Source organism: Podarcis cretensis (assembly GCF_951804945.1).
Source record: "Podarcis cretensis genome assembly, chromosome: 5".
Taxonomy (NCBI): Eukaryota; Metazoa; Chordata; class Lepidosauria; order Squamata; family Lacertidae; genus Podarcis; species Podarcis cretensis.
The window spans coordinates 87,044,946-87,065,089 of record NC_137174.1 but is presented as its reverse complement, the minus strand read 5'-3'; the positions used below and the strand labels follow the sequence as shown (position 1 = coordinate 87,065,089).

Here is a 20,144-nt window from a genome sequence, read left to right as displayed (position 1 = left end):
TGAGACTCTTATCTCAAGGTTGTGGGTTCGCTTCCAACTCTACAATTCTATGATTCTATCATCACCATCATCGTTATTACTAACAGTAGCAGCAGAGAAAACATGTTCCCCTCTTTATTTTCAACTTTCTTGGGCACATGAAACTAACCACAATTACCTTGAATGTCTGCTTAACCCTCAAGAAAGAAGGGCATTTTCACTGGCCAGGTTTAATTCAAATCCATCAAACCTCCTTTGGGGAAGGTTCTCAGGCAGGGTGGAAGGAGAAAGAACTTGCCCATGTGAAGACCACCTGGTGGAAACCCTTACACATATGGTTCTTAATTGTAAACTATATGCTGATCTCCGTCAGCAATTTCTAGATCAACTCTGTATCCCCAAATGGAAACCAGAGTTGGAGGTCATACATTTTCTATTACTGGGGAATGATCAGGAGCTCACCAAGTTAGTAGCTAAATATCTCTATTTGGTTTTTTGTCGTCGAAATACACTGCAGACGTCTGATCTCCCTGGAGACCAAGAGATGTGACGATAGACTGCTCTGCCTCCTTTCTTTTAGCAAATGTTTTGTGCCACTGGGGAAGTGGTAAATCTGTATTGATTTGTTTTGGATGTTTGTATGTGATGCCAATAAAAGGTTTGATGATGATGATATTTCTATACCACCCTTCGATCACAGGACGGTTTATAATATATATATATATATATATATTAAAAAATACAAATAGAGCATACATGCACCTTTGTGTTCCTTAGTCATCAAAAAGATATCATGGAGTTATTGAGGTGCTTCCATAGAGGTGCTTTATTCTGGAACTCAGACTCCCCCAATGAATATTTAAAATGTTCCAGGAAAACCAGGCACATTTCTGTGTGCGACTTGTACATCGTCCGCATGGATGCTTCACAGCTTCCTTACATATTTCCCTCTGGTATTACTTGTCAGATGGTATTCATAACTTACTGCCCACATTTCTTACTGAAGAAATTTTCACATCCAGAGAAACTATGGTAAGATGGTTCATATTATTCTGCTTGGTAAAGAGTGGTTTCAAGAGAATCTGCTTGCGGGGATGTAGAGTAGCCCCAGAACATGTGAGTACCCCCAGAACGTTGAGTGCTGGAACTAGCCAAAACTCTTCACTGGTCTTTCAGGAGAAATATAATAAATAAACAAGCCAGCTCTTGGAAGACCACCAAATAGGGCAAGAACCAAACTAGACATGATATTAACTGTTGTTGTTGTTGTTTAGTCGTTTAGTCGTGTCTGACTCTTCGTGACCCCATGGACCAGAGCACGCCAGGCACTCCTGTCTTCCACTGCCTCCCGCAGTTTGGTCAAACTCATGCTGGTAGCTTCGAGAACACTGTCCAACCATCTCGTCCTCTGTCATCCCCTTTTCCTTGTGCCCTCCATCTTTCCCAACATCAGGGTCTTTTCCAGAGAGTCTTCTATTCTCATGAGGTGACCAAAGTATTGGACCCTCAGCTTCAGGATCTGTCCTTCCAGTACAAATATTAATTGTACCTTTGCAATTAACATGCAGGTATTTGAAAATGTAAATAGCATCAAAAGGGGGAGCTGATAATTATTGGGAACACAGCGGGGAATGAAACCCCTCTCCCCAAGCTGCTATTTGCATTGGAAAGATGCTCTCCCCAATGTCAATAAGGTATTCCCCCGCCACCGCTCCCCCAGCTAATACCAGTTTCAGAAGAGAGATTTCCCTCAGGATCACAGCAAAGGCTGGAAATGAAGTTGCCTTTGCAGGCCTGTGATCCAATTCACAGCTGATGCTATTTATATTTTAAAATGCCTGCATACTTCAATGGGCATGGGCAATGATTGAGGGTGATGGGAGTTGTAGTCCAAGACATCGGGAGTGCACCAGGTCAAGGAAGGCTGTTCTATAACAGAGCATGATAAATAATAATATAAACCAAAAGCGATTCAGGACAAATTATCCTTCTTCCCTCAGATGGCGTATAGCAGTCATTGTGACCTCCAAAAGACCATTGTGACTCATGAGTACGAGGGTTTTAGTGGATTGTTGAACAAATCTGCACAAAACATTCACGTCCCAGCATTCTGGACACCTTTCTAAAAATAACTGTTAGAATCCAGGCTTCCACCTGGTCTTCATCCAAAAGCACAGCACAAATGATGACTCGAAGCAACTGGCTGGTCACGGAACGATCCTGCTGGCTGCCATTTAAACAAATTAGAATAAGAACCTTTGCCCGATGAACATCCTGACTCATCAGACCTAAAGAATGGCCTGCAAAAACTAATCATATAATTGCTCCTGGCACTTCCTCTAAACAATGATTTTGCATTTTGAAATCCTTCTTATACAAACAGACTCAGGCACATAGTGTGGAGCTGTGCAAAATGCCCTGCACGGAACAGATATGTTGGAGTTAATAATGCCTGTAAGATACACAGCGCTTGTGTAAGGCTGGTGTTGCTCAGTAATGGGCAACATGGAGTCTTCTATTTTCAGTAAGGAACTTCTTCAAGTCCATGGAGCATGGGAAGCTCTGTGAGAGAACAGCTTAAGCCAGTGTCTTGCGCATTCACAGAGTGTGAGTCTATGGAGAGTCACCTAGCATTATGTAGCAGGTAGCAGGTACAGCAGGGATGGGTAAGCTATGGCTTTCCACATGTTATTGGACTATAACTAACTCCCTTCATACCTGACCATTGACCATGCTGGCAAAGGATGATGAGTGTTAAGTCCAACTGCATCTAGAGTGTCACAGATTTCTTATCCTCAAGGTTCTAACAGGTTCTAAGGAGCTGGGATGGCGTCAGGTTCTACAGGACCTGGGACAGCTCTCAGGGATGGTAGGCATTCAACAGTAGCCTTTTCTCAAATGATACCAGGATAAGAGGCCACATGGGAATCACCCTAAGAATGCCATATTGGGTTTCATAATGAAATTCTCCTCATCCCTGACCACTGGTCCTGCTAGCTATGGGTGCTTGGAGTTGCAGTCCAAAAACAGCTGCAAAAAGACCCATGTTTGGGAAACCCTGATAAACGGAGTAAGAACTGGCCCTAGTTCCTTGTTGAGTGTACACACATAGTGGCAAATTCAAGTTTGCCGCTCAGTGATATGTGAATGTTTGTTTGTTTGTTTGTTTGTGCCAAGGCTTCCAAGTGAGCCAACAACCAAAATCAATAAAACACCAAAAAAAAATTTAACAACTGTAACAAAACAATTTCAAATCTAACACAGGAATAACTGTGATTAAATGGCAGTTTAAAACAGCAATAAATGCAGCAATAAAACAGGGCTCAAGCAGCATCAAAAGTAAATTATACATTTAAAAACCCTGGGAGAGAGAAAAAGATCTTAACATGGCATGGAACAGAACCAGTCAGGTTTCTTAAGAAAGAGCATTCTGAATGCTGCTAAAAAGGCCCTAACCCCCCACCCCCATCACCATCAAGCCTGGCATGCAGACAAATGTCTCCAGAGTGCTTATATGTTACAAATGAGCTAGAGTGTCTCTTATTCCCTGCCCCTGTGAACATTAAATGGGCTTTGTCATACATCGATTGTGCATGACTAAATTAAGAAGGGATACAGTAAGCAGCACAGAATGGCATCCAGAGACAGCATCAAAGGATCTGAGACATGGCAGCTGCTTGTAAAACCAGAGAAAAAACACTAAGTCTTGTTTATAATAGAATCTTAGAGTTGGAAGGTATCTAGTCCAGCCCCCTGCAATGCAGCAATCTCAGCTAAAGCATCCATGACAGATGGCCACCCAACCTCTGCTTAGAAACCTCCAAGGAAGGAGAGCCCACAACCTCTCGTGGGAGTCTGCTCCACTGCTGAACAGCAATTACTGTCAGAAAGTTTATCCGAATGTTTAGTTGGAATCTCCTATCTTGCAACTTGAAGCCATTGGTTCAAGTCCTATCCTCCCAGGCAGGAGAAAACAAGGATGCTTCCTCCTTCGTGTGGCAGCCTTTAAGATATTTGAAGATGTCTTGAAGCCCTGGGGAGCTACTGCAAGTCAGTGTAGACAATACTGCACTAGATACGCCAATGATCTGACTCTGCATAATGGAGTTTCCTATATTTCTAATTCCCACACCTTTCTAGCAAAGACTGCATCACAAGTTAACTTCCAGCTGCTCTGTGGGTGGCTGCCAGAAGAAGACACTATGTGAATGGACGGAAGGGAGATATATTTTTTACTTCATGTTTTCTTGCTACTTTCCCATGATTCTATACCTAGAGGATTGGTGGGGTTCCCACTCTGCCTCTGGTCAAGATCTTCAAGCAGAGACTGGACAGCCATTTATTGAGAAACGCTGGTAACATCCAGGTAAGACTTTGGGGCTGATCATTCATTTTATTTATTTATTTACTTATTTATAACCCACCCTTCACTATTTGGTCCCAGGGCAGTGACACGTAACATGGAATGCAGTCAAAGCACCATCAGAGGAATGGAGCAGTGGCAGCACTTACAACCAATTGAAGAAAGTGAAGTAACAAACATTTCCATTTAAAGACAAGTGCCCACCTTATTCTCCAAAGGATTGAGTCCAGAGTCTAACCTTCCCTAACTGCACTACTTGGCTAGTGATGCTCTCAACGCTGGCTTCGGAAAGCATGAAGACGGGCATTGGACTAGATGTTCTTCAAGGCCCAACTCTTCTCATGCTATCAAGCCATCATTGGGCAGGAGGAATGTGGGGCGAGGAGGGGGCAAGCAGCAGGTATAGAGAAAACACTTCATAGGAATGGATCGGTGGCTCCTTGTCAAAGTATTAGCACATGCACGGAGAGAGAAACTGCCTGGCTTCCTTTTTTGTCACACATAGACAAGATTACCCTATGAATTCCAGCCCAAAGCAAGAGGTTGGCCTCCAGGGTGTGGTGGGGTTATCTCCGTGGGGGCCACGTTAACGCTGTCTGAGTCTGACTAACACGTGGTGGAGAAGGATGGTTGTCTTCGCGGCTCCTGCTGCTGGTGCTGCTGAGCGGATCACGTGGGCACGGGAGGGAGGAGGAGAGAGAAAGAGAGAGAGCAGCGCTGAATAATTGAGGGCTGCAGCGATCCGCTCGCCTCCTGCCTGCAAGCCAGGAGCCCGCGGGAGCTGTCCTTGGTGCTGAAAGCAGCGCCGCGTCCCGGAGGTCTCCTGCCAGCGCCCCTGCGCAGGGCACCAGAGGCGCCCGTCTCAAAAGCCTGCAGTAGCCTTTCCTCTCCTTGGAACAACTCGGGAGTTAGCCCCGCTCCCTCCTCCTCCTCCTCCTCCATCCCAGCTGGATCCTCCCACCCCGGGCTTGATTGGCAGCCGGGCAGAGAGGGGAGGGGGTGGATTCTATGCATCTGAGCGACAGCCGGCCTCTCACCATCCTCCCCGCGCCCCCTCCACCCCCGCTTGGGTCTCTCCAGGGAGGGAAGCCGCGGAGATCCTGGAGCGGCAGGTGCAGCCAGCCCCCTCCCTCAGCACCAGCCTCCTCCGGCATCCTCCACCGGGACCCCGCGCAGCTCCTGGACCACCCTCGCCGCCGCCGCCACCGCCGCCGCCGCCTCTCCAGCCCTGAGCTCATCCAGCAGCATCCGCGCGGGGTAAGCGATGGGTCTTTTCTCTCCGCTTCCATTTTACGCCCTCCCTCCGGCTCTCCTCTCCCGCAGAGAGCCTGCTAAGGCGATTATTGGGGGGGCGGGGAAGGGGGATGGGGGGCAGACAGAGGGAGAGAGAGAGAGAGAGAGAGAGAGAGAGAGAGAGAGAGAGAGATATGAAAGGTGATGCATCCACCCTATTAGTATTAGTTTTATTTTTGCCCTCTCCCTCATTCCAAATTTGGGATGCCACAAGGGACACCACCATTGAATTGAGGCGTGGTGCAGAGTTCCCTACGGGAAGCGGACCCTCGAGAGTTGAGTAGCTGCCTGTTTGGGCAGCCCAGGGTTTTCTGCTACATCCCCTTACTCCTCGGATGATGAAGAAGAGGGAAATTATGAAAGAGGGCGCAGGAGCCACCTTCAGCTCCCTTCCCCTGCTTGGGATGTCTCCCATGTGAGTTCCAGGGAGGGTCTTTTATAAGTACTTTCTTGATGTTTGCGGAATGGGAGGAGTTTCCCTAGGGCGAAGGGGTAAGAGGAGCGCCCCACACACTTCCCCCATGGTTGAGAAGGGGGTTTAGTCCGACTCCTTCCTCACTTGCAGAGGACTCCTGGCAATCACTTCCTTCTGTCCCCTGCTCTATAAAACTCCACTCATGGGCAGAGGCTCATTCAATGGACAGCCGAGGGTGCTTCGTCTGTCCTCAACATCACCATTGGAAGCAGCAGCAGCAGCAATGCTAAGCATTTGTGTCGCCCCGCCCCGAATATACAAATCGCTTTAGTTATATTATCTCAGCAGTCTTTGCAACCACTTTGTAAGGTGTAGTATTATTATATATCCCGTGTTGCAGGAAGAAGGACGTGCTTTGAAGCAGAGAGACTTGCCTAATCCTAGCAGCAGAGGTGAAAATTTGATTCCAGCTGGGGTTTCCCCAAGTTACTCTTCAGTCTCGCCAGCTCCGTTTAGGGTGTTGTTGTTATTCCTGTTTCATAACTGAAGGGAGAAAAGGACTATGATGGCTTCATATACACCGTCTCTGGCGTTTGTGAGAGTAGATGGTAATACGCTGCCAGCAGGAAGGGTGCCGGGGAGGGTTGGAATAGTGTTTCCTCCCTCTGGGCAATGGAGAGAAATTCGCTGGAGAGATTTGCCACTGTTCTTCCCCCAAGTGTCTTTCCGTCTACCCCCCCCCCCCGCCCTCGCCCCCCATGCAAACACATGCACAGCAGGCAGGGACATGCTCCTTTGATTTCAAGTTGCAAACCCACTTTCTTTCACGGCCCATATCCAAAAAGTAGGGGCATAATTTTGAGGGCTACCTAACATCTTAACTCGAGGGATCTCAGAGGAGTCACCTCAGAGGGTGGGTTATTGCTGTTGTTTTAAATTGTTAGTCGCCTGCATCGTAAATGAATCAGAGGGCACGAGGGATTTAAGACTGATGAGCTGAGGATTAATAGAAACTGAGAGTGAGAGATAGTGGAGTGAACGGATAAACACAGATGGATCACACAGAAATAATGCATCCTTCATATGTCTCTGCCATCCCCCCCACCCCACCCCAGAAAACCCCTTCTATGTATCAGATTATGAAACAAACTGAAAAAGAGCAAAAGTAAGGAATGCTAGGGCAGATGGAAGCAGAGAATATAGATGATGGCAAAATCATCAATATATTGAGAGGAAAAGAGTTGGGAGTGGGGAGAGAGAAATAAGCAAAAGACAGAAGATTGCAGTCATCTGGCTCAATCCATTAGATCTATCTTCTAGATTATTGGGCAGGTCTGATGTTGGAAAGGACTGTATCTGCCATTGCTATTATACAAGCTGTTGCTGTTAAAGGAGTTGAGGGTGTTCTTGCCAAAATCAGCTACAGATACTCAAAGCAAAAAAAGGGAACAAAAGACTCTTCCCCATCCAAGAAAGCTTTTTATGGTGGTACTGGTAGATTTGTAAAACCTCCTGTAGTTTGTTCCAGAATAGTCCCATTAACAGAACTCCAGAGTAAATGTTTTGAAGGTTGTGGACTCTCCTTCCTTGGAGATCTTAATGCAGAGGTTGGATAGCCATCTGCATGGATGCTTTAATCGAGATTCCTGCGTTTAGGGGGTTGGACTAGATAGCCCTTGGGGGTCCCTTCCAACTCTACAGTGCTATGATTGAAGTGTGACCACACAGGCTTTGCATTTTAAGTATTTCATTTATATTTATTTTTTGTGTTTCATTTATATTCCACCTTTATTTTCTCAAGGTAGCATGCATGGTTCTCCCCCTCCTCAGTCCCCACAACAACCCTGTGAGGTAGGTTAGTCTGAGAGGCAATGACTGGTCCAAGGTCACCCAGTGAGCTTCATGACTGAGTGGGGTTTAGAACCTAACCTCTACATCCTAACCTGGCTCTTTACGGCTGTGTAGAGTAATTATATTGGCCCCAACTATCATGTCTCACTTGGCTATCCCAGTTGATCTGCCTTATTCCAATCCCTAACCCCCAGTTGGTTCCTATACCTTTCAGAGCATGGAGAGGATGAACAGGTGCAGAACTTTCCATGACACAACTGTCATGGATGAAAAACCCTCACCTGCTGAACTCATCTTCTCTGGCATGAACCTAGTGGTGGTTCAGAAGCATCTTTCACATGCCAGCTGTTGCCAGCTGCTTCACCCATTGCACATGCTGAAGTTATACCTGTAAATGATATTGCAAATATGTGCAGAAATGTAATATAATACTGTGGAGGTGTATGTTTGCAAGTCTGTGTGCTATGCAGATACAATAGTAAGAGAACTGGGATTGGCTCCAGCTCTGCTTGAGGTTACCCTCAGTTGTATGTCCAATTTACTACAACCTATTGTTCAAAATGGCTTTTACTTACTGTCTCACCAGCACTCTTATAGGCCACCAAGCAAATGTGCTTGCGACTGCTTCATTTAGAAGTGAGGGCCAGATCTACCTCTGGGGTAAACTAAAAAAGGTAAATGGGGACCTTTTTATACAATACAGTTTTCACACAGAAAGTCTTTGTTATTAATTCATTGCATTCATTTACTACATTAAGGTCTCAAAGGGACTTACAATGGCAAAAGCATTCATAACACAAAATGTAGAATACGTCAAAAAGATAAAAGAACGTCATTAACTAAAAGTGCTCATTCTGCAATAATATAAAAAAATGCAAATCCTATCCCAGCCTGCTAAAAGATGAACACCTATGTAGGCTAAGGTGTCTTTATACCATATGACCCCAATTAAGAGCCTAATATGTGGAATGTCAGTTGAGTCAGGAATGTCTTTGGCTGGTGCCTAAGAGTTGATAAGGATGGCACTAGGCACATCTCTCTGGGGAGAGCATTCCACAATCCAGGAGCCACCACTGAAAATGCCTGTTCTTCTGTTACCACCCTCCACACACCCTTCAGGGGGTGCACATGAAGCACTTCAGATAACAACCACGTGTATGCATGGCTTCACACATAATTAGCTTTCTGAATACATTACCAAAGAACTTGTAATAGTCAAAAGCTTAGATCAGGGATAGCCAATGTGGTTCCCTCCAGATGTTGGTGGACTACAATTCCCATCATCCCTGACTGGCTGAAGTTGATGAGAGTTGGAGTCCAATACCATTTGGAAGGCACCATTTTGGCTATCTGGCTCAGATGGCTTTTTAAAAGGATGAAACAAGCTCATGGAGAATATGAGAATTTATAGGGACATGATAGCCAAATTAAGACTCCATGTTTAGAGGCAGCAAACCTCTTAACAACAGAAGCTCTGAATCAGCAAAGGAGGACTGATGTCTTCACGCCCTGCTTGCAACCTTCCTGGAGGCATCTGGTTAGGCACAGCTGGAATCAAACTGCAGGCTGGCGGAGCTTTGGTCTGACACAGCGAAGGCTCTCATTCTTATGTTGGATATAACCTAGATGTCACTTTCCAGATTATCAGCACCATTTCTGTCATCCAGTAGACAAGGCGGTTTTCAATTTACATTTCTGTCCCCTATTACTGTATTTGCAGTGCCTCTAATTGCTGTGCATTGTTGCTTTGCTTTTAGAATTGGTGATTTGTTTAGTGATGTTGCCTCCAGTGTATGGTGCATGGCTCCCTTTCCGATCAAATCACATTTCTTTATTTGTGCTTGTTTAAAACACCATAAATGCAGTGCCATTTATCTGGGGTTTTATGGCACTCCATTCTTCCATGCTCACTTGCATCAGCGAATATGTTCTCCTGCACTTGTTCCTTTGTGTCTCTCCATTGCGTTTCCACTTCAGGCATTTTTCAGAAACGTGCATCTTGATTTAAGTCCTAGCCCATTTTAAATTGTCTCTATTTTGTTTGTCTTCAGTTATTGAAGCACTCAGGCTCTCCTATGCTCCTAACCTCCACTGCCCATAACCTTAGTCAGTTTATTTATATACTGCGTATTCCACTAACACATTTGTTCTCTAAGTGGTTCACAGAAAACAGCCAAAATACAATAGCACAATAACCACAATACATACCTATCTATGGCATAGTGCTTAGCTATGGACATGGAATGACTGGAGGCACAAAGTGGTCAGAAATCTGCTCAGCATTTAGGAGACGGGTTGTCATTCAGTGACAGGGCATATGCTTTGCATGCAGAAGGTCCCATGTTCAATTGCCAGCACCTCTAGACAGGGTAAGGAAAGACCCTTGTCTGCAGACCCGAAGAACTGCAGCTGCCCATCAGCATAGTCCATAAATGGAAAGCTTGTGGCCCCTCCAGCTGTTGTTGAACTATAGCTTCCATCATTCCTGACCATTGGCTATTCTGGCTGAGCCTGAGCCACAGGTTACCCAACTCTAGTACTGATCTAGATGAGTCAATGATTTGGTAAAAGGCAGCTTCAGTGATGTAAAAGATGCATGTGTGTGTCCAGATGAATGGTAGGGTAGGATATCAAAATGCAGAGGTGCTGTCCTAGGTGCTGAAGTTCCCATTCTCATAACTGTACCATAGAGCAAGAATATATACCGGATTGATACTGAATGTTTTAGAAGTATAGTTAAGTATTAGGATAGTAACTGTGTGGGATCTGCTACTGTTTATTTCCAATTTCTGCCATTCAAGGTTTTTGGATTCCTGCACCAGGCAGCTCGTGCTGAGCATTCCTCTGTACCACAGGCTAGTCTCGTGTTCTGTTTGGCCATTCCACCTCCTGTGATAAGCCTATGTGTACTTGAATAGCTACAGTTTTAAGTGGCTTGGGCAAAAGGTCTGCCACTCAGTCTTAGCTGAAATGTAAACACAAGCATACAGTGGCAAGTGACGCTCAGACAGCTTCATTGGTTGGAGCCATCTGATGAGCAAATGATAAATGTCTTCCGCAGATGCTGGTTTGAGTCCCTGGTGGACTACTTCTGCCAAATGGGAGGCTGTGCATTTGGTGCTGACTTAGACTATAAAGGGGATTAGATAATAGGCCTCAATTAGATAATAGGCATCAATGGGTGTTAGGCATGACACATGTGATGTGCAACAAAATGAGGCAGCAGATCACTAGCCCCCAAGAGGAGAAATCTGGGAATTTAACATAGTTGTATCTGGGCAGTAAAATAGGTCCTTTCTCTGCCCCTCCAACAACAAACGGGGTCCCTGAAGCAATCTCACCAGAACATCAGTTACTATTAACACCCAGAGGCAGCATGACTGCTGTTAGGCAGCAAGAACGTGGGAGAGCTGTTGGCTTCTTACTCTGTTTTCACAGAGCATCTTGTTGACCACTGTGGGATACAAAATTCTGGACTGCACATAACTTTTGTTTCTTGCAGCAAAGATTCTGCTTATGATCTTACAACCTTAGCAAATGCAAATTCAAACAAGGCAAATTTTTGTTTTATTTATTTTATTTTGTTAAGGCAAGTTGAGGACATTTGCATGGTAGGAACAAGCTCTACCCTCTGGACCTACTCCAGAACTCTAAGGGAACTTAATTACTAGGAAACCTTCTCCAACCATTATATGTAGTTAAAACACAGTATTGGCCGAGGAAAGGTTAGCTATCAAAATGGTGCCAGGTATAAAGCCATTTATCAATCATCATCTATAGCCATTTACCAGTAAGCTCCCAGGTTGTTGTCAGTGGCACTACATTCCATTCATAATATGGTCTGTTTCTGAATTTTCTCAAAGAAGAAAAAAAGAGCAACGGTCTCATTAATTTTAAATGGCATTCAATGTGTCAGTGACATTTTGGATATATATCACTTTTTCATGATCAACGGGTAAGGCAGCAAATTCATCTTAAAAGCAATGTGAATTTGGACAAAAAACCAATGCAGCTGTTAACCAGCATTCTTTTAACTTTTTTTAAAAAGCACTTTTTTGCATGAATTAGCCTGTATGAATTTGTATGATCTCAGAACCCTTTTAAAAATCTGGACGAAGCTGCAGCACTCTCAGAGAGGCACACTGGGTCTCGGTCAGATTGAAGAATATGAGCTGCCTTATCCAAATGATGATCTAGCAAAGAGGTTTGAATTCCTCCTGGATCTCAGGGTCCCTTGTGACCCCAAAGCTGCTAGCAGTGGGAGCTGCCGCTGTGCTTATTTCCCTTCACGCTGTTCCTGTAATGCCAGAAGCCCAAAGTCACATGGAAGGAGCAATGCCATAGATTCTACTGGCATACATTTTTAATATAACATACATATTTTATTCACACAACCTGGAACTTCTGACAAAAGAGGATTGCTACAGCTGCAACATGTGGAGCATAAATTGCACAACACCCTTCTACTTAGAGTCACAGAATCTTAGAACTCTAGAATTGAAAGGGATCCCAAGGGTAATCTAGTCCAACCCTTTGCAATGCAGGAATCTCAAGGAAGGAGAGTCCACCACCTCCTGACAGTTCCACAGTCGAATAGCTCTTACTGTCAGAAAGTTCTTCCTGATATCCAGTCAGAATCTCCTTTTTTGTAATGCTAAGCCATTGGTTTGGGTCCCCTACCCTCCTGAGCAGGAGAAAACAAGCTTTCTCCACCTTCCATGTGACAGCCCTTTAGATATTTGAAGATGGCTATCATATCTCCTCTCAATCTCCTCTTCTCCATATCCCTAGTTGGAACCAGAACTGGAGTCCAGATTTGTAAGTAGCTCCATCATTGAGTAGCAAAACACGTGTGTGTGCTTTTCGTGTAGATGTTCCCAAGCTCAGTTTCCAGTTAGAAGTGGCAGGTGGTATGAAAAACCTTTGCTTGAGTTCCTGCTGCAGATTAGAGTCTACAGTACAGGACCAGTTGGGCAGATAGTTTGACTTGGTATAATGGAGTTTCCTAAGAGCCTCTGTGGTGTCAGCAAATCTAGTAATAGCAAGCCAGGAAAGGCAATCGCTGATGTGATTCATAAAACCAGGGTCTTAAATGCATGTCAGTATCAGTCCTGACAAGGCTCAAACTGGGAGAGAAAATTACATGTAATTTTATGGTTTTAAGCATTCTAAAATGCCATCTTTGAGCTTTGGCCAAAATGTGAGCCGCACCCTTTAAAGTGATATCTGGCACATTTCCAAATGCAGAACAAGTGTGGTATCAGTATCCAATACAAGTGCTTTTCAGCCTATAATTTATACGTTGTTAATTAAAAGATAACCCCCCCAAAAAAACCAGAACAGAAAATAACACTTCTGTGATCTCCATTTTCCCCGTACTTAATGTGGGCATAGGCTACATTAGAGCATTTCTAAGGACATTATTTCTGCTAAATTGGTTTTATTCCAGTAAACACTAAATGGCTGCCAATTTATTTATTTTTTGGAAATGACTCCCACAATGCTTATGACATGAGCTCACTGCATGGAGGGGGGCGAGGAGTGAGTATGATGCATGCATGTTTGTTTTTTCACCGCTCTTCCAAAATATGGCTTGTGACCAGAAGCTTGACAAAAGCTTTTACAGCAATCTGAGAGTAATGTGATGCCTTTGGTTCTTATTGCTGTACCCAGACCCCTTTTCAGGCACCTTCTTAGCTGGCCCTACTGGCAAGAGGCTCAGTGCTACTGACCATAATATCATTGAATGCTACCATGATACAGCCTAGTACATGTGCTTGAACTTCCATGCAAAGCCACTAGAGCTTGAGAAGACTGACATAGCCACACCTTCTGATGCTTTCGTTGCTGCCACCCAACAACAGTGTGGTGCAATGGGAGTGATATTCTCCAGCAGAAGTCATGGGCCACCTCTTACCTTTCCACTTCCTGCCTGATCTGTCCTTTCTCTTATCGCTCACCAATGCACCCCATAGCTTCTCAGAAGCAGACACGCAAGCAGAACCATTCTGTCTGCTCACACTTGTGGTCTTCAAGACCTCTCTTGAGCAGCCACCAAGAGGGAGCATTTGTCTACAACCAACAGTACCGATTATCTCGCCCGTAACTCATTTCAGGTACTTTTATGGAGCAAGGAACTCCAGACACCTGTACCTGTCATCTCCTGGAAGTAGCAAAAGCCTTCTGGGAAGCAGCGGAGAAGGTTGAGAGCCAGAGAAGGACCAAATGGGAAGCATCTCTTCAGCTTCTGCATTCTCTGCATCTTGCTGAGTAAGGGTCCCCACTCATGGGTCTCTTGCCTCCTATCCTGGAGCTGTGCTTGCCATGCCTTCAAAATCCTGAGGTGATAACCACATCTCTCTTATTGGATGTGTGTTGTTAGCAGCTGGACTTGTTATGGCCCAGTTTTGGAAATATTTGGAAGGGACATCCTTATCAAACTGGCTTAATAGGGTTTGGCAATTGACCAACAAAATACAGCTAGCTAGGTGACAGAGACACAAAGACTCATTTCCAACTGATTGGTACTGTTTTATTGATTACATGAATAAGAAGGGGGGGCTGAACTTTCACAGGCATCCTCCCCCCTCCATTTCTCTAGGTTAAATCATATTTTATGCTTTAGACTGCTGGCTGTGTATTCTTATGTTGCACTTTCACTGTTTACCTTAGGATTTCTTTTAAGGCACGGATGCTATTTTCAAAAAAACCCCAATAAACCTCAGACATCTGGTTGGCATGCCATATTTGATTAAATACGTATTTTATAACTCCTTCAAATAACATGCTTCCATGCATGCTTAAGAACAAACACACCTCGCACACCTCGCACACATCGCAGCTTTCTCAATACTTTACTATGCAATTTTGCAAGCGCAGATCCCCTCAGTTGGTAGAGCATGAGACTCTTAATCTCAGGGTCATACGTTTGAGCCCCACATTGAACCAAAGATTCCTACAGGGGGTTGGACTAGATGACCCTCATGGTCCCTTCAACTCTATGATTCTACCATAACTAGCATTCAAAAATGTGGAACCACCACCTGCATTCTGAAGTGCTGGAGTACATTCTACCAATTTACAAGTCTACCACCTCATCTCACTGCATGCACCTTGAGCCACTGAGAGTAGAAACAAATTACTAGAACGGTCTTCCTCAGCATAGGGCCCTCCGGGGTGTTTTGGACTACAATTCCCATCAGGCCGAGCTGATGTTTCTGGATGTTCACATGAAGAAACACAAAGAGGATGGCAACCCCAATTTACCAACAGCATATTTATTCCCTGAACCTTATGCTGCCAAAATAGCACCATCCATTCACAAGAGAAACATATCAGCAGGCTTGGGAGATGTTTGCAGATGCATACAATGTTCTTTGAGGGGAAAACCCTAAAGTGGGGTATTGATGGGCTGGGCCACAAAGCAACCCAGTGAGAACTGAGCATGCTCAGTGGCCACAGAATGCTGAGTGACTGATGGGAAGGGGGCATGGAAAATGTGGCTGGCGGGGGGGGGGGGATGGAGTGGGATCCTGGGCAGCAACGTTTTGTTGGAGGCCGCACTTGCAGATATATTAACAGAATTTTTGCAGGCCCCCACTTACAGATATATTCTTCCAGCAGCAGTCTGCAGCAGTCCAGACCAGCAACTGATTCTTTGCAGAATCATTCCAATGATTTGGTTCTGCTCTCTGAGTAATCGCTCCAGCAGAAGCTACTACTATTTTACACCATGGTGGCTGAGAAGGGGAGGGAAATGAGTCAGCGTTAGAAACATCACAGCCTCGTAAACAATTACTAATTCATGGAGGCTGAGGCACAACCGAGCAGTGAGGGTGAAGTAGCAGCCAGCTTGCTGATACAATTTTCGTAGCTGGTCCATCTCCTCGCCTGCCACTCATGGAGGATTACTTTTGCCCGTGAGCTATGTGGTTTTTGGTTCCAGTCCCAAACCAGGGTGTTAGGTGGGTCCCTGCTGTCCCTTAACCTGCCTCTTATTTTGTGCTTCATAAAGTCTCTGGAATAGAGTATCGCCGCAGGATCCTTTTTCCTCCCTAGCATTTGTAGAAAATAAAAACAGCGAGTGGGGAATCCAGCCAGAAGGAGTCCAAGCAGATCACGTGGCTCCTGTTTTCTTCTCCTTTTATGTGATTATATCAATAATTTACTGAGCTCTATAATACTATAAATTAAGTCAACGGGACAGGCTGTTAAGAAAGAAGCAGGTATTGCAGTGGCATGACTCACACAAGGATTGGCCCCCCCACACCCTACTCTTTTTAATTCATTTACATCTACAAAATTACAGAGTCAGGCAGGTTTTTTACAACCCTAGCAGGAAAGTGGATGATTGCTGGAATAAACAGGATTGTGGAATTAATGTGTCAGTGCTGGGGGAACAATGTGGCACTGCTGAAAAGAAAAGAAATCTATGCAGAGGTGCATGGGAATAATACAGATCTAGGCTAAATACTGGGAGGGGATCTAGAATTCTGTTTAGCCCAACAGAAATTAGGTTTTGAATAATGGTGTGTAAATCAGCATACTTTACTACTTTACTCTGTGGGCAAAAAAGTGTTGTGGCTAGAAGCATTGATGTCAAGCATGGGAGCCTGAGGGCCACATTTATTCATGGGGGACTTTCTAAGGGCCGCCTGTCATTGGTGGGCATGGCCAAAGGAAAAGATGAGAATCTTTCCTTTATACAATAGGATACATTCTAGGCATGCAAAAGTTAGAGGTTGTACACACACACACACACACACACACACACACACACACACTCCTTTCCATCCTCCACCCAGGCAGACAGTATCACAGTTGAAGGCCACATTCCCAGGCTGGCAGAAGCATTTGAGGCAGGTTGGGAGCAGGGCTGACGGTCCATGAACAAAAGGGGGGGGGAATTAGGAGATCTATAGTCTTAGGAAGCTGAGTTCTGCATTCTGTATTATGCTTTTTACATTTCCAGCATTTGCGCACAATTGCAGCATGTTCACGTTCCTTTCCTATTCTTTCATCCTGCCTTACTTTGGCTCATGAAATCGCCTGCTTTCTGTGGCCCCTCGCTTTGATCAATGGGCCAAGGAAAACAGAGAAGTGGAGCAGCGAGTTGCAATCCTTCATAGCTGTATAACCAGTGGGAGACCTTGATCTTGCATTAATCAGACCACACAGCTCACAAAAGGAAGGTGTAGTTCATTTGCGGGGAGGGAACAAAAATCACATTTGAAAGACAAATGTGCTCACCGCTTGGAGAGTCTCAGCTGCGTTCTTTGTGTTAAATCGTCATAGGAAATGCTGGGAGGCTACTGAAAGGAGGAACTTTTATTAAGGAAGGAGGAAAACAAACCTCTTATCTAAGTGACATGTGGCAAAAGGTCTGAAAATGAAAGATGTCACAATTCACACCTGCCTTTGCTGAAAATGGAAAAAAATAACAATTTCAGCATTAACTTGAGCAAGAGGCACAAAAGAGGCACTGCAGGGGAGAGGAGCCAAAGCTTCCTGGTAGGAGGGCCAGCCCTGTTATTAGGCAGACGGAAATGGCCACTTCAAGGCAGCTAATTTGGGACTTCATTATTATTCTCATTTGAGTGCATCCCATTTTGCTGCTTGAGGCAAAATGGGGATGCACTGCTGCGCTGCATCTGATCTTGTGTGCTCCATGAGATCTTGCAGGAAACTGGTGCTGCCACCAATGCACCACCTCATGGGCTTCTGCCGCTCAAGGCTGTTGCCTCACCTTGCCTCATGGGTGGACCGGCCCTGGGCACTTGTGAGATTTTCTGACTCAGGCGCCAAAATAACTTGACTGGTCTTAGGCACTACGCACCTTGATTTGTGGGGAGCAGGTGCTATTTGCTGCTCAGCTTCAAGCAGCAAAATACCTTGGGCTGGTCCTGCTGTATGGCACGCCAAAAAGTTCCATGCTCAGTTACTAACATTTCCAGTTAAAACAATCTCTGCATGAGACTATGGAAGGCTGCTCTGCAAAAAGAGGACACAGATTTGCATTGAAAAGCCACATGTAAATCTGTAAGTATAGATGCAGATTTAGAAATAATTTCTATAATTTAATGGAAATATAATACGCCTTGGCGGATTGGGGGAGACTGCGACTGTGTGCCTGCACAGTCTGCTTTCTGGGTTGTCAAATAAGCAACTGCAAGTCCCCTGCTCTCCCTTCCTATGGTTTTTAAAAATCTTTTAACCAGCTTTGTTGCCAGACAGTCCTTCAAACAGAGGACTGGGCTCCGTAAATTAAGACACACAGCCCCCCTAGAGCTGCAGCAAGTTAGAGTCAACAGTACTGGACTAGGCTAAACTCTTATATTCATCCCAGACTTTGAATATTAGATTCCTTGACATAAAAAACATTTAGGATGGAATTTCTTATGCAGCAAATCAGTGATCTGATGGCCATCAAAATATTAAGTGCGGAATCAAATTACATGGCTGACGCACCTAAGAGTGGATAATGAGTGGATGAGTATCCTACCGAAGCAGGCATTCCACATTTTCTCTAGTGGTTGGTAGCTGAAGCTTGACTCATGTAATTTTATTGAAGACATATTGAATTGCACAGCTGATGTCATGCCTTTGCCTACATTAGAAAAGCTGACAGAAAAAGAAGAAGCAGAAACTGCCTCGCCAAGCTGAGACGAAGAGCAAGAGCAAAAACCTGTGGAATAGCTCCAAAAGGGCACACACTGGGGGGGGTGCTGCCAGAGCTCCCAAAATGTTCTACTAGAACCCATGGGGTGGATGTTCTGGAACAGAAAGCAACTCAGCATTTTGCCAACGTATGTCGATTCATGGGCAATACTACATGCCTCAATGTATACATGCCTTATTTTCAGAGGTAAATCATATGGGTTCTTTGCACTCAGAATGTCCAGGGTTCATCCACTGGCATCTCTAGGTTAGAGGCAGGAGAAGTGTGTGGAACCCTGGAAAGCTGTTGCCAGTGAGGGTGACCCAGAAGTAGGCAACATGATGCCCTCTAGATAATTACAACTCCCATCATCCCTGGCTAGGACTGATGGCCGTTGTAGCCCTACAACTAGGGTGGGTGCAGCCAGCCCACATCCTCCTCCTTCTCTTCCCACCACCTCTTCAGTTTTGTGTTGATGACAGCAGCACCTGCTTCCTCCATCCCATTCCTCCATGTATTTCATGCTCCACCCTGTCTGAGCCTCACTCTGAGAAAGGGCCAAAGGTGTAGTGGAGAGCCAGTGTGGTGTAGTGGTTAAGAGCGGTAGACTCATAATCTGGGGAACTGGGTTCGCTTCCCCGCTCCTCCACATGCAGCTGCTGGGTGACCTTGGGCTAGTCACACTTCTTTGAAGTCTCTCAGCCCCACTCACCTCACAGTGTTTGTTGTTGGGGAGGAAGGGAAAGGAGAATGTTAGCCGCTTTGAGACTCCTTCAGGTAGTGATAAAGCAGGATATCAAATCCAAACTCTTCTTCTTTTCTTCTTCTTTTTCTTCAGAGTGAGGCATTCTGGGAGAGGAAGTCTAGAATGGCTGAGCCACTGATGTGGTTTGCTATGACAGCTTGAGCGCAGACTTTAAAAATAATTTCTTGCAACTTGTTTAAGCGGCATTTATAGCTGCTGGGGCAAAGGACAGGATTGGCAAAGGCATTCTCCAAGACACCTCACCCAGCATGCCTTGCTCTGAGAAAGGACCCCATTGGCCGGCCAGCCTGCCCAGTCTACCCAGGAATGAGGAGAACAGGGATCCAAAGGGCACCCCATGCTCACCACCTGAGACAATTCTGCTTCAACCTTGGCTCATCCTTGCCAACATCAGAAGGGCACAGAGTTGCCTATCTCTGGTGAAGACAGTACTGTGCTAGATGGACCAATGGACTGACCTAGTATAAGCCAGTTTTCAGTGCACTGTCCTGCCTCATGCCCTTTTCCAAAGTGCAAAATGTCATTTCTGAGATGGAGTGTGCAAAGTCAGTCACTTGTAACTGATATCTGTGCAACATGACATTGTCCTCTGTCTTACCCAAGTGGATTGATTGCTGGCTGGGGAATGCAAACAATGTGCTAGAGTTTAGGTATTTGCATTTCTATCCTTCCTCTGCCTGAAAATATTAATAGCTTGTGTTACCTGGAAGAGGTGTTCTTACCCAAATGTATAGGGTTCCCATATTTCAAAAAGCAAAATTCCTGACACCCTGGGCAAACCTCCCCGCAAAATAGTGATTTTAAGCTTTTTCCATACACC

The 20,144-nt window shown here is 45.1% G+C and overlaps 2 protein-coding genes across 2 annotated transcripts in view; one reads left to right on the top strand and one right to left on the bottom strand.

Annotated features, from left to right (window-relative positions):
- Positions 1 to 20,144, bottom strand: part of GPR160 (G protein-coupled receptor 160) — a 333,442-nt gene that overhangs the window by 85,985 nt on the left and 227,313 nt on the right. The gene's annotated exons all lie outside the window — the stretch shown is intronic.
- SLC7A14 (solute carrier family 7 member 14) overlaps positions 4,950 to 20,144 on the top strand; it is a 46,113-nt gene continuing 30,918 nt past the window's right edge. Inside the window, exon 1 of the mRNA XM_079976133.1 lies at positions 4,950 to 5,599. The gene's annotated coding sequence lies outside the window, so the exon portion shown is untranslated. The remainder of the gene's footprint in view (positions 5,600 to 20,144) is intronic.